This window comes from Lissotriton helveticus, chromosome 1_1, assembly GCF_964261635.1.
Source record: "Lissotriton helveticus chromosome 1_1, aLisHel1.1, whole genome shotgun sequence".
Lineage (NCBI taxonomy): Eukaryota > Metazoa > Chordata > Amphibia > Caudata > Salamandridae > Lissotriton > Lissotriton helveticus.
Window position 1 is genome coordinate 760,720,327 of NC_136057.1, and position 13,850 is coordinate 760,734,176.

General features: G+C 40.6%; 1 protein-coding gene across 1 annotated transcript in view; it reads right to left on the reverse strand.

Annotated features, from left to right (window-relative positions):
• The window catches only part of CNTN1 (contactin 1), a 664,003-nt gene that overhangs the window by 381,137 nt on the left and 269,016 nt on the right, over window positions 1-13,850 (reverse strand). The gene's annotated exons all lie outside the window — the stretch shown is intronic.

The window sequence follows — 13,850 nt, forward strand, 5'->3', positions numbered from 1 at the left end:
CCTAAATGATAATTTCCAAAGTGCGTTTCGTGTGGTTCAAACAAGCGTAATCAAAGTAATCTTTCTTGAGAAAATTTATTTGGAGGGTCACATATTACATCATCATAGTGACTCCTTTGTGAAACTGAACGTTAGAGAACACGTTTAAACAACATCCATGGATCTATGCATAATCCCTATGCATTTCGGGCAAGGCCCTTCGTCAGGGGATAGCAGTACATCTGTAAGTAAATAGATCGAAATCAGGAAGGGGAGCTCGCAGCCACAAGCTAAATAAACATAGTATGACGGTGAAATGAAAACATGCAATTCTAAAAAAACGCCATGGGGAACAAGGAAAATGTGCGCAAAGTGACCCATATCTTTCTATTGAGAGTAGGAAATCATGCTGTCGAAGTGAGTAGAGAAAGGAATCGTCGTGTTTAAGATAAAAACGGAACCCGAACTGGTGCCAGAGAGATCCGAGACCCCTTGTAGGTGCGTGAAATAAATAACAACCAAAAACTCAGGATTCGACTGGTGAGGTTTTGTTAAAAAAGAGTGTAACCAGTGACAGAAACAGACTTACGAGTGAAAGTGAGGTAGAGAAGAAGCTTACCGATGGGTGAAAAACGCGACGCGCCAGACGCCGTGTAGCCGAAGGTTTGTGAATGACCAACAGAAATGCGGAAGTAAATAAGGTACCACAAAAGAGAAAACGGACTCCCGAAAATGAACGTGGATGGAACTATCATATCTGTGAATACCCCGAGGAGTTTAGAAACAACCAAAATTGCAAAGAAAGGTGTAATGTGACATGGGAACAACAAATCAGATAGGGATTAGCACCGGTATGGTGCGTGAACTAACACAACATATGAACTCAAAAAATGGCGGCCATCTTAGAATGGGTTCAGAATCGTATACGTACACAGGGGTAGCATAGTACACATAACAAAGAATGAATCAAAAGATGACAAGGGTATAGGTAATTAGAAGGTAAAAGGGAGCAAGGTAGGGAACCAAACGATAGTAAATGGAAAATACCTGATACTTAAGAAAAATATGAGAATGTGATAAAAATAAGTAAAAAAATGAAAAGCAAAGGAAATGAAATCGGATATAACTTAGGCGAGGATTTACAATGTGACAACCAGTTAAGCTTGGGAAAAGGTGGCAATGGAAAAAGTAAAAACATGGAAAGACAGAATAAAGACATATAATTTCAGACGGAGAACAATTAAGCTAAAGTGAAATTGAGACAACAAATCTCTATAAGAAACAACTATATTCAAGTCTTTCATTGAGCCCCTTGGGCTGGCAGGCATCCAGTCTTTTAATCCACACTGTCTCCCTTTGGAGTAATAGTTTCTTGTTGTCAACGCCTACTTTCAGTGGGACAACCTCCAAAACGAGGAACTTCAGTTGGCTCACGTTATGCTGGTGTGTGATAAAGTGAGCGGCTAGTGGGGCTTTGGTTGATTTGTTCCTGATAGTGCTCTTATGTTCGGTTAAGCGAACTTTAATCTTTCGTTCAGTTTTGCCTACATAAGGCAGTCCACAAGGACATTTGAGTAGGTATACCAGATTCATAGAATCACAGGTGGCATTGGTTCTCAGTTTGATGGCTTTTCCTGACGATGGATGGTTGAAGGTATTACCCGGAATTATATTGTGGCAATGGCTGCAATTGTGGCACGGTATGGTGCCACGGTAGTTGATGGGAGTTTCAATGGGTTTGGTCTCAAGAATATTTTTTAAATTTTTGGCTCTCTGATATGCGAAAAGTGGTCTGGTGTTGAAAATACCCTGGAAGTCTGGTTCAAAACGAATCATGTCCCAACTCTTGAGAATGATGTTTTTAATGGCCTTGCTTCTGGTTGAGTATTTAGAAACGAAAACTGGTCTCTGTTCGTCGGTTAGTTTGATGTTGGTCCTTAGAAGTTCTGCCCGAGTTTTGGTGGCCGCTCGGGTTTTAGCTGCTTGCAGTGTGACTTCAGGATATTTCCTGTCTCTGTATTTTTGTAGTATTTTTTCTTCGGAGTTTGCGTAGGCTTCTGGTTCAGAACAGATTCTTTTGGCCCTTAGGAGCTGAGAATATGGCAGATGGGTTTTGAGTGGTGTCGGATGACAACTAGTGAACATCAGAGCGTTGTTCCTGTCTGTGGATTTGACGAAAAGATTGGTTATCAGTTTGTTGTTGAGTAGTGTCACCTGGACATCCAGGAACGGCAAACTATGGGGGCTGATGGTGTGGGTAAACTTTATGTGGTCATCCAGAGAGTTTATGTGTTTCAGAAATTCCAAAATTTCATCGGGTTGACCAGTCCAAATGAGAAAAATGTCATCAATGTACCTCCATAGGGTGAGAATGTTATTAACCCATTTGTTGTGACTCAGAATGTGATCCAGTTCCATGCGGTGCATGAACAGGTTGGCGTAGCTAGGAGCAGCACAGTTTCCCATTGATGTTCCAACGAGTTGAAGATAGAACTCGTTGTTATATGAAAAGTAACTGTGATACAACGTATACTGTAGAAGTTCGAGTATCAGAATTTTCAAAGTGTCATCGATGGGATGGTGTAGTAAGAAGGATTCAATGGCTTCCATGCCCCTATTGTGTGGAATCGATGTGTACAGAGCACATACGTCTATAGTTACCAGAGTGTATACTTTGTCAGGTTCAATGATGACTTCTTGGAGACGCTTCAAGAAATCAGTGGTGTCACGCAAGTAAGTGGACATGGATGAAACAATGTCTTGTAAATATAGATCAATGAACTTGCCGGTGGGTTCGTGGATAGAGTTTTTTGTGGAAACGATCGGACGAAAAGGAGGCTTTTTTAGATCCTTGTGAATTTTAGGAAGCATGTGGATGCTTGGACATTTGGGATGAGGTTGTATTAAATATTTGTGGTCTTTTTCGTGAGCCAACTGAAGTTCCTCGTTTTGGAGGTTGTCCCACTGAAAGTAGGCGTTGACAACAAGAAACTATTACTCCAAAGGGAGACAGTGTGGATTAAAAGACTGGATGCCTGCCAGCCCAAGGGGCTCAATGAAAGACTTGAATATAGTTGTTTCTTATAGAGATTTGTTGTCTCAATTTCACTTTAGCTTAATTGTTCTCCGTCTGAAATTATATGTCTTTATTCTGTCTTTCCATGTTTTTACTTTTTCCATTGCCACCTTTTCCCAAGCTTAACTGGTTGTCACATTGTAAATCCTCGCCTAAGTTATATCCGATTTCATTTCCTTTGCTTTTCATTTTTTTACTTATTTTTATCACATTCTCATATTTTTCTTAAGTATCAGGTATTTTCCATTTACTATCGTTTGGTTCCCTACCTTGCTCCCTTTTACCTTCTAATTACCTATACCCTTGTCATCTTTTGATTCATTCTTTGTTATGTGTACTATGCTACCCCTGTGTACGTATACGATTCTGAACCCATTCTAAGATGGCTGCCATTTTTTGAGTTCATATGTTGTGTTAGTTCACGCACCATACCGGTGCTAATCCCTATCTGATTTGTTGTTCCCATGTCACATTACACCTTTCTTTGCAATTTTGGTTGTTTCTAAACTCCTCGGGGTATTCACAGATATGATAGTTCCATCCACGTTCATTTTCGGGAGTCCGTTTTCTCTTTTGTGGTACCTTATTTACTTCCGCATTTCTGTTGGTCATTCACAAACCTTCGGCTACACGGCGTCTGGCGCGTCGCGTTTTTCACCCATCGGTAAGCTTCTTCTCTACCTTACTTTCACTCGTAAGTCTGTTTCTGTCACTGGTTACACTCTTTTTTAACAAAACCTCACCAGTCGAATCCTGAGTTTTTGGTTGTTATTTATTTCACGCACCTACAAGGGGTCTCGGATCTCTCTGGCACCAGTTCGGGTTCCGTTTTTATCTTAAACACGACGATTCCTTTCTCTACTCACTTCGACAGCATGATTTCCTACTCTCAATAGAAAGATATGGGTCACTTTGCGCACATTTTCCTTGTTCCCCATGGCGTTTTTTTAGAATTGCATGTTTTCATTTCACCGTCATACTATGTTTATTTAGCTTGTGGCTGCGAGCTCCCCTTCCTGATTTCGATCTATTTACTTACAGATGTACTGCTATCCCCTGACGAAGGGCCTTGCCCGAAATGCATAGGGATTATGCATAGATCCATGGATGTTGTTTAAACGTGTTCTCTAACGTTCAGTTTCACAAAGGAGTCACTATGATGATGTAATATGTGACCCTCCAAATAAATTTTCTCAAGAAAGATTACTTTGATTACGCTTGTTTGAACCACACGAAACGCACTTTGGAAATTATCATTTAGGAGTTTTTTCTCCAATTGGAGTGCCCTTGGAAATAGTGCAAGCCCTTCTTGCACTCCTTCGTTTGTTGCTCAAATCCTGTCCCTACCGGCCGGAAGGGACCATTTCCTGGCACCCTAAAATACCTACCATTGGTTTACTTTATATTTGATGAACATTACACATTCAGTGTGCCGCCACCTTCTACTCATTTTGCTTAACCATGCAACATAACCATACTGGTCTTCCTAAGAACACGTACATAGGATACACAATGGTGCCATGTGTCGCATTACGAATCTTTGATAGCTATACAAGGGATGTATAATGCCTTCACCATAAAAAGGTTTTCAAATTGCCTTTCCTTTAAAGCATTTTGGGCTCAGGCGACCGTGGAAAAATAATGCATATGTTTTCAAAAGTCTGCGGTCAAATACATGGTCGTTCCTCCAAATGGCACCAATAAAAGTGTAATATTTGTAAAATTAGTATACTCAGATCTTTCTAAATCAGTTGGAATCGAAAACAAGTTTCCCACGTTTATTATCTATTTTGTAAAATATGTTTTTTTATTTTTTGACATGTCTCAAATTTTATAAACGCATTGGGAAATACCTATTAAATCCCATAAAGCTGTTGAGGCCTAAATCGTTGATGGGTCATGATGGCCTACTCATCCCTGAATAATGGTAACAAATAGCATACTACAGTCAGAGGACCTACATGTGGTTTATGCGATGTAATTTTTTTATTTGCAGTAGATATAAATAAATTGACTTAACAACAACCAGAGCACTAGGAGTTATGCCCTTGGAGTGAGTCACAATCGCAAGGCTTTGTTTGATGGTTCTCGTTGTTCTCTTGTGTGAAATGTTGATAAAATAGATTCTTTGAGTCCATGAGCACTATTTTCTCAAGTTAGGTATGATATAATATTACAATGGAATCTGGCCCTTGAACTGCAGGAATACGTGTCAACCCATCGATATTAAAATGCTTCTTACAAATATTACGTGTTATTGGACCTAAATTATTTTCACTGATCATATAGTGAGATGCTCAACATAAAATGTGTTCAGCTGAAGCAAGTAGTCTACTTGCACTTAGCCCATAGGACAATAAGATTTGTTCCTGTTTAGTTGGTAAGACCTGTCCGCTGGTGGGCATCCATTTAACACTGGGTATTAATGCAAAATCATGATCAGGTCACATTAAAGGAAATTAGAAATCAGCTGAAGAATGATTACCCAGAGACTAAAGAAAAAATGGGTGTGAAATTTAGTAAACATAGTTTGCGACACACTAGGAATGAATGACAATAAAAAAATTAATTATGCAACAATGCTTCTTGAAATATATATACATTGCAAACTCTGCACAGTTTTAGAAAAGATTGCACAATATACTCCTGCTGGCAATATAAGATTTATTTTTCCAAACTGCTGCAGATAAGGCACATATCCAGAAGCCTTGAATTTAGCTTTGTTTGGGGCCTCTTCACAAAGGCATTTTGGTGCACATAAAGTAGCACTCCTGTTGTACTCTTAAATACTTCTTGGGCTAAGAATGTCTCATGCATGGTCCCTCTGCTCCCATTGCAAGGCTACATGTGTATTTGGTAGCTTGAGTTTTATTTTGGTCATGGCATCACATTATTCTAGTGTGTGTTTGTCTGTGTGTATGAGTATGTGTGTGGAGGCATAGGCCTGTCTTTGACTATGCGAGTTCCAAGAACTTTCCTGTGACCTGGACTGGCACTCCAAGCTTGCACTTAAGATAGACAGAGTACTATTATCTATATCCTAGGTTTAGCACATAAGGTGGTGGTGGTTGCATCAAACCATGTACTGTGACATAATATAAAGGGTCAGACCTGTTTATCTGTGTGAGGGTGTGACCTATCAACCCCTCTGTTGTAAGGAACCGCTGTTATGTAACCCCAGAACGTTGCACTGTGTGTATTTCGAGTGTGTGCCTGTATAGAATGCTTCTAGTATGTGTGAGGTAGTAGGTCTCAATGTGTGTATGAGTCTGAGTAGTGAAGCCAGTGGGTCCATTTTTGAATCACCAGGTTAAGCACGGCACAGAATCAGGAACAGCTTCCCCAGACGAGGAAGTGTATTGCCTGTGCTCCTATGGCTGGATGTTGGACAGTCAGACACTGAAGTGAGGAGGATGGAGACAAAGCAAACTTTAGAAATTCCATGAAGATTGTGTTGGCCCTGGGTTTCTGATTAGCTTTCCTCTGCAATGGCATTTGGTAGATCAAGGGGTGAACAGTGGGACTGCAGTTTCTCTTGTTAATGTAGAGGACGTTTTTTTTTATGTCTGGCCTACCCCTATATCTGCAAAATAAGGATGGGCAGAGGGAAAGAAAGATGGAAAGAAGGAATGAAAGGAGAATGGAAAAAATAAACAAAGATTCATTGAAAGTGCAAACAAAAGATAGCTAGAAAAGAGGACAGAATGAAACAACAGTAAAAGAAAAGAGGCTGACGACAATCAGGCACAGAAGCATCAAACGTTATTGTGTCCATTTTACGGGTTTTCCAGTTTGGGGACAGCCCCAACACTACCTGTCTTAGAAGCATCACTTTACATAGAGGCTGTGAGTGAGAAACTGGGTTTTTGATTGAGGAGGCAAAGACACTTCTCAATCAAAAACCACAAGCCCTGTCAGGGTGAGCCATACAAGCTACTAAATCAACCTAGCTTAACCCTCTGGGACCTCATTTATGAGGCCGTGCATCACTTTTACTCCGCCGGTGCGTCACTTTTTGTGACACACCAGCAGTGTAAAAAATGTGCCTTGTTGCACCATATTTACAAAGTGATGCATCTAGGCAGATGCATCACTTTGTAAACCCCTGCGCTACATTATACTTGTGCCAGGTATAATGTATGCAGGGGGGCGTTCTGACGCAAGAAAGGGTCATAGAAGTGACGCAGTGAAATCTATGAGATTTCACTGCGTCACTTCAGGGACGCCATTGCGTCAAAATCTTGCGCCTACCTCACAGCAGGCGTAAGGCTGACACAGGCCCTTTCACATGGGGCTTGCCCCATGTGAAAGGACACATTGCTAGCGTTGCGTCACTTTTGTGACACACTCCAGTAATGCCTCACTTTTGCGCCATACAGATACGTCAGAAATACTGACGTATCTGTAACTCCTTGCGCAATGATGCGTCATACTGGAACTATGACGCATCATTGGTGACGCAAGGAGGGCGCAATGAAAAGTGACGCATCACTATTTTCACGCAGCGATGTGTCACTTTTCATAAATGAGGCCCCTGATATCTAGGCGCAAAAGCAGTAAGGCTTAACTTAAAGGAAATGTGTGAAGTATTTACACAGCACACAAACAAGAATAGATAAAAAACAACGCAAGAAAAGTCTCACAAACGTTTGGAAAAATAAAGCAAAATGTTATCAATAATTTGAGATCAAAATAACAGAAAAACAATCAGTAGACTCGGACTGAAGCGGCTCATGCAGGTAAGAGTGGTGAGGTGGGGTGGGGGGACTCGACAGACGACGACGGGGGAAAATGTATTATTTTTTTAATGTTTCCCTGTCGTCGCCTGTTGAGTCCCCCCTCACCTCGCCCTACCATTCTTACCTGCACAAGCCGCTCCTGGACTCGGAATTATGCAATTTCAAAGATTTTGCTAAGTATAGCGCCTAAAAGCACAAGCCCCAGTTGATCATACTGGACTGGGGGAAGTCTTAAATTTAGGCCAGCCACAATAGAGTGTGGCCAGATACAGGGACCAGGCTAGTTCCACTGAAAAAGTTTCCTACTGAAAGGCAGGCATAAAGCGTCCATTTCACAGTGGAGGAAACTACGAGGAGCAAGGATAGCGTTGTGGATGGTCATCGCACTTACACGAAGAGCAGACAAGTTGTCATGGACGGTCATCACTGTAGCACAAAGATGATCTTGTCAGACTTTGCAGGCGGTCATGGTTGACAGTCATTGCAGGCTGTCAATGCTGTAGCGTGAAGTGCAGCTCTTGCACTGCAGGTTGTCACTGGCAGTCGCTGTAGTACGAAAAGTCTGGTCCACTGGAGCTGCATATTAGAGGTTGTTGTGAACGGCAAGCTGTCAGTGTGAACAGGTCCGTTTATGGTCCCAAAGAGTACAAAACTTTAAGATTTCTTCTTTTCTTCACAGGAGGAGCTGAACTGTTGCCAGCAAAGGGTCTAAGACCTGGTGAGGCACCTCTCAGAGATTAAAAACTCTCAGACAGGTCCAGGCACATCCAGTGAAGAAGTTAATCTGGGCAGTTGCAGGGAGGTCTCTGGAGCTTGTTGTTTCCCTGTAGCTCAATACAGGAGGTCAGTTGCTGTACCCTTGCAGTTACTCTGCCTGGGATAAAGGGAGCAGGTTCAGTCTTCCTTCTAAGAGAGACTGGCTGGCCTAAAAAAGCAGGGCCTGTATATCCTTGTGGGTGATTAACTACACTATGCAAATTCCTGGTGGTTGACTGATTGATTGCAGTACTCTGGCAGCTGGGCAGTCCATTTACATTGGTATCCCCAGGTCCAGGAGGGTACTGAAGAGCTGGCTGGTCTAGGGGTCCAATATTTGTACTTGGTGCCGGCTTTGAAGTGGGATTAACTTTTAGACGTCCCCCCACATCTGGTTCTGGAATCTCCTTACCACCCCATCCCCCGCCGCCCAGGCTCCAAGTGGTATGGGGTAAAAATAGGCTGTTGTCAAATTCTGTGTGGAGGCAGCCCTTTTGAAATGTGATTGGTACTGGGAACAGCTCCGCCCCACCCATCCTGGCAGGAAGGCCCACCCTAATCACAAATGTGGACACGAAGAACACTGCGTGCTCTTACGAGTCGCACACCAAAATGAACTTGCGAGGTTTCAACAATAACAGTCAATTCTTTGAATGCAATTTGATCTTTTTCTTTCAAGATTAAAATCCATGCTTACGCTTTTCTTTCATATATATAGTGCAAGCTTGTGACACAATATTCAAATCATTTACAAATCAAAACATTTTTTCAGTTCCATCTGAATAAAATAACATAAGTCAAGTGCTACAGAATAAAGCCATATTTCTCGTCACTCTTACTGCCACCATCTAGTTTCCCTTTGTCTCACTATCTGGGATGAATACGCAAAATCCAATTGCCAATTACGCTTAGTCATTTGACCCAGGACACAGGCTGCAGGACCAAATGGTTCTAACAAGCAAATGGCAACTTTTTAAACCAGAGGGAGTGCCCAATCACTGGGATGTGCGCACTGACTGTGTTCACACATTCATTAACTTTTTAAAAGTGCCATTTTCAGAATTGTGACTTAAAATTCAACTTTACCATTAAAAAGCATTTCAAATTACAATTCTTTTGAGTGTAAACATAACATTCATACCTGCTCTCAATCAAAAGTTATAGTTTAATAAATGTAATATTATATGTTTATATTATATATACATCATATGGGAGAGATTGGTCTCACAGTAGTGATCAACAAATGTAGGCATTTTACTACCAGGACACGGCCAACTTTTTAAAATAAACTGCACACTGCCCTATGGGCTGTTTAGGGCTCACCTTTGGGGTGACCTATTTGTATGAAAAAAGGAAGGTTTTGGTCTGGCAAAAGGTTTATTTTGCCAGGTTACATTGGAAGTTTAAATCTGCACACATCTGCAATGGCAGGCCTGAGACGTTTTAAAAGCCTACGGTAGCACAATAAGTGCTAGTGGGTAGCACAATAAGTGCTGCAAGCCAACTAGTAGCATTTAACTTACAGCCGGGGTACATGTTGTGACACTTTTTCTAGGGACTTACAAGTAAATTAAATGTGCCAATTAGATGTAGGCCAATTTCATCTTTTGTTAGGGAGAGAGAGCGCAACCACTTCAGCACTGATTATCAGTGGTAAAGTGCACCGAGTTCTATTGACAACAAAGACTAATTCAGCCAAGCAGGAGGGTTGATGGTAAAATATTTGGGGAATTCCATGCCAAGGATGTCAGGTCTCACAATAATCTAAAAAATACTGTTTAAACTACAAATTCAAACAACGCTTTCACTCTGAAAATTCATTTTTTAAATGTGCGATGCCCCTAAGCTGTGGAACTCCCTCCCACTCTCACTTAAGACCTCCTGTTCCCTCCTCTCTTTCAGGAAATCCCTAAAAACATTGCTTTTCTCCCACCTCCACTAAATTCCCTCTGTTCAATCTTAGGATCCTATCAGCGCCAGGAAACTTATGGTGACAGTGCGCTCAACAAATGCCTCATAACATAACATAACATAACATAACATAACATAACATAACATAGATGGCCCTGGAATAAGTAATTTTATTGCAACTACCTACTGTTCATAACAAGGCTTGGCAATGGCACTTTCCCAAGCTCGTTGTTTTGGAAACATGGAAAGTGAGATTGTTTTCGCAGTATATCCCTCTTAGCTGAGCGAATGTTCAGTAGATGTGGCCTGCAGTTTTTACATACAGGACAAATCACAAATCATATACACGTGTAGCCCTTCATTTATTTTTACTTTTATTTGAAATATTATTGTCTGCATTCTCTGATCTCTCTTATAAATGCCTGAACATGAACCAATAAAAAACCAATATAGGTTTGTGAAAGTTGCCATAGAGCGTGTTACATTCTACAGAAAGAAATGGTTGTGCATTATTAAAGGAAATAGTTGTGTTTGCAAAGAAAAGAAATCTGAGCAGCAAAAACTACTCATTTTGCCTTTGACGGATCGTTCTTCGTGAGCAAGATGAATACGTTTAAGTTTCCCTCTGACTTTTCTTACATAGAGACGTGTTAATCGCAGACTGGCTGGAATCTAAATCAGAAGTAGATGAGCTGGTCCAGAAAGTATTCGTGGTTCATCACATACACATTTCTCCAAAAGAAATCAGCAATATATCAGCTAGGCAATATTCCACATACGTTCTACATATGTTCTTCACCATGTGAAGAAAACAATATAGACAATCTGCTGTATCGACTGCAAGTGAGATTGTGACAGGGCCTCGTCATTTTGCTTTATCTAATTGCAGCTTTGTCGTTTTTGAGACTCCTTAAGGTACTGTTCTCAATTATTTTTCTTTTTGGGCACTTCGTTGAATAAATAAATATTGAGGCGTGACACATTGCTCCGTGGAGGTGGCTATAGGCAATTGAGATCTGTGTCACTGCCTGCTCTGTTGACTAATCTTCAGACGCTACGATGGGTTTCTCATTGCCCTTCAGCCCAGAGAACGGTGAACCTGCTACAGAATGTTAAGGAGTGTTTTTCCCCTTTAAGCCACCTAATCTGAGTCTTCGGTGTAGCATGAGGTATCATGTAAAAGACAGTGTTATCTTCCAAAATGGCGGCCGGATGTGTAGTTTTCCTTACAACATGATATGAGGTTGCTGACTTTCACCTTTAAAGCTCGTAAATGTTTCTTTTAGTCTGACTAAGGATCTTTACTGCATCTTTTTTTGCTTGCCACAATGCTCTGTTCATAGCTACCACCTATAACGCAAGGAGGTTTCTCTTCACATTCTCTTCACGTTTTGAAGCGCTTAAACTACGACAGCTGACATAAAGTTGATCTCATACTGTACTATTCGACTGGTAAGCTATATCTGGTATGCACCTGGTTGTATTGCCGGTTATCTACTTCAAGTGATGTGAAGTTACCCTGATAACATTCTGCTTTGGTGCATTTACTGATTTGCTGGCACGCCAGAATTTTTTTGATTTGCTATTAGAGTGTGTACTCTTTGTTCTGTCTTTTAGGCCATACATTGCCATATCTGTGCTATCTATCCTTCTCAAAACAAATTCAGGTGGTAATTGCTGCAATCTCATCAAAATGGCGGAAAGCATGGGTGTCATCATAAAAGACAGAGACTCCAAAGGTCATTTAAAACGCTCCAAATAAACCTCACCTACTCCGGAATCGTCAGCCAAGAGTAGCCTTGAGTCTTCTTCTACTTTGGAAGCGATTCTACTTAAGATCAATGCTGTGCATGGGATTGCACAAAGTGCCAAAACTAATACTGATTTGCGTCAGGTAGAGGTGCAATTCACAATGATCTTAAGTCTCTCTCAATAAGTGAGAAAAAACAAGAAGGAAGGCAGTAGTGGTCCCTGAGAAAGAAGAAACCGCCCAACCAATCTATAATATATATTTGACACTAATCGAATAAGTGTGAATAAATCAATTGGTATAGTTTGGCCGGGGTGCTAAAGCAGCTTAAAACACCTACTACCCAGAGGTGCTATTAGCAAGTTAGAGACTAACAAGCATGGAAAGAATTTTCCAGCACATGATCTTGCCGATCATGTGCAAAAATCAATAAAATGAGAATGAAAATCAACAGATGCATTCTTTGAACTACTTTCATCTTCTGTATATCTGATGTCTTGTTAGATTGTCGTCATGAATTGTTGACAGAATCACATCAGAACTCGGACTTTGACTATCACATATCCAATAATGTTTTTGGATTGTTGTACATTTTAAGTGGTGTGCTGCAACAGCTTTGTTTTTTAGTACTCTCTCAATACGTGTTTCTAATGAAGAAACTAGAATAAGTAGTGTGGAAGACTTTACAAATAAACAGGTGACATTTTTGGACAATCAATCTGAATCACAAATGGGCTCATACTATCTTCCTAATACTTCTCGTCTCTAATATTTTGTATTTATTGACATGGTCTGTACCTAATATTTTCTCATTATCTAGTATAGTTGCTGGTGCCTTTCTTTTTCTCTATCAACTGTTATTCTTTCATAGAGGACAAGGTAACTTTTTTTATTGTATTTAGTTCTAAACAAGGTCACACCCCTGGTTTTGGTCTATTCAGTGTTGGTCGGCCATACTCGTATGGCCCTTTTGTTCTATTTGGGTTTATAGCCTTAGTGTTGATCTGTACTTTGTTGGCTGACCTAATTTATATGGCTCCTTGCAGTTAAGTTGTTACATTTGGTTAATATTAATATATCTTTACATTTTTTAAGCAAATAGAGGGGTTGGGCGTGTGTGAGTCGTTTCGTTCTCATGATGAGAGCTTAGTCAAGGCTGAAAGTAAGATAAATATACATTTAAAAGACAAAGTTACTTACAACACAGAAGGGAAAGAGAAAAGAGAGGAAAGAAGAAAGAGTAAAGAAAGACATGAATTCCCCATGTCAGAGAAGTCAAGAACATAGTCGCGTCACAATTTATAAAACTCCAATATAAAGCAGAAGAGCAACTAATCATTATTTCAAGGGTACTCTCTATTTGCTTAGGATCTGATTTACAGGGGCATCACCTGATGGCTGGTGCAAGGGCTTGTTGCGCTAGTAACCTGATACAATTGAAACTGATGTGAGGTGCAGAAACAGCAGGCCGCCGCCAAAGTATCTCTGTTAAACTTTACATTGTTATTCATCTCTATTTTTTCCTCTTTTCTAATATTTCACTATCAGTAATTATCTGATGCTTTATTCATTTGCTGCTTCCACTTTCTATTTTTACTTCTTGTTCTGTCTTCCCTCTATTAAATGATCTTTTTAAGGG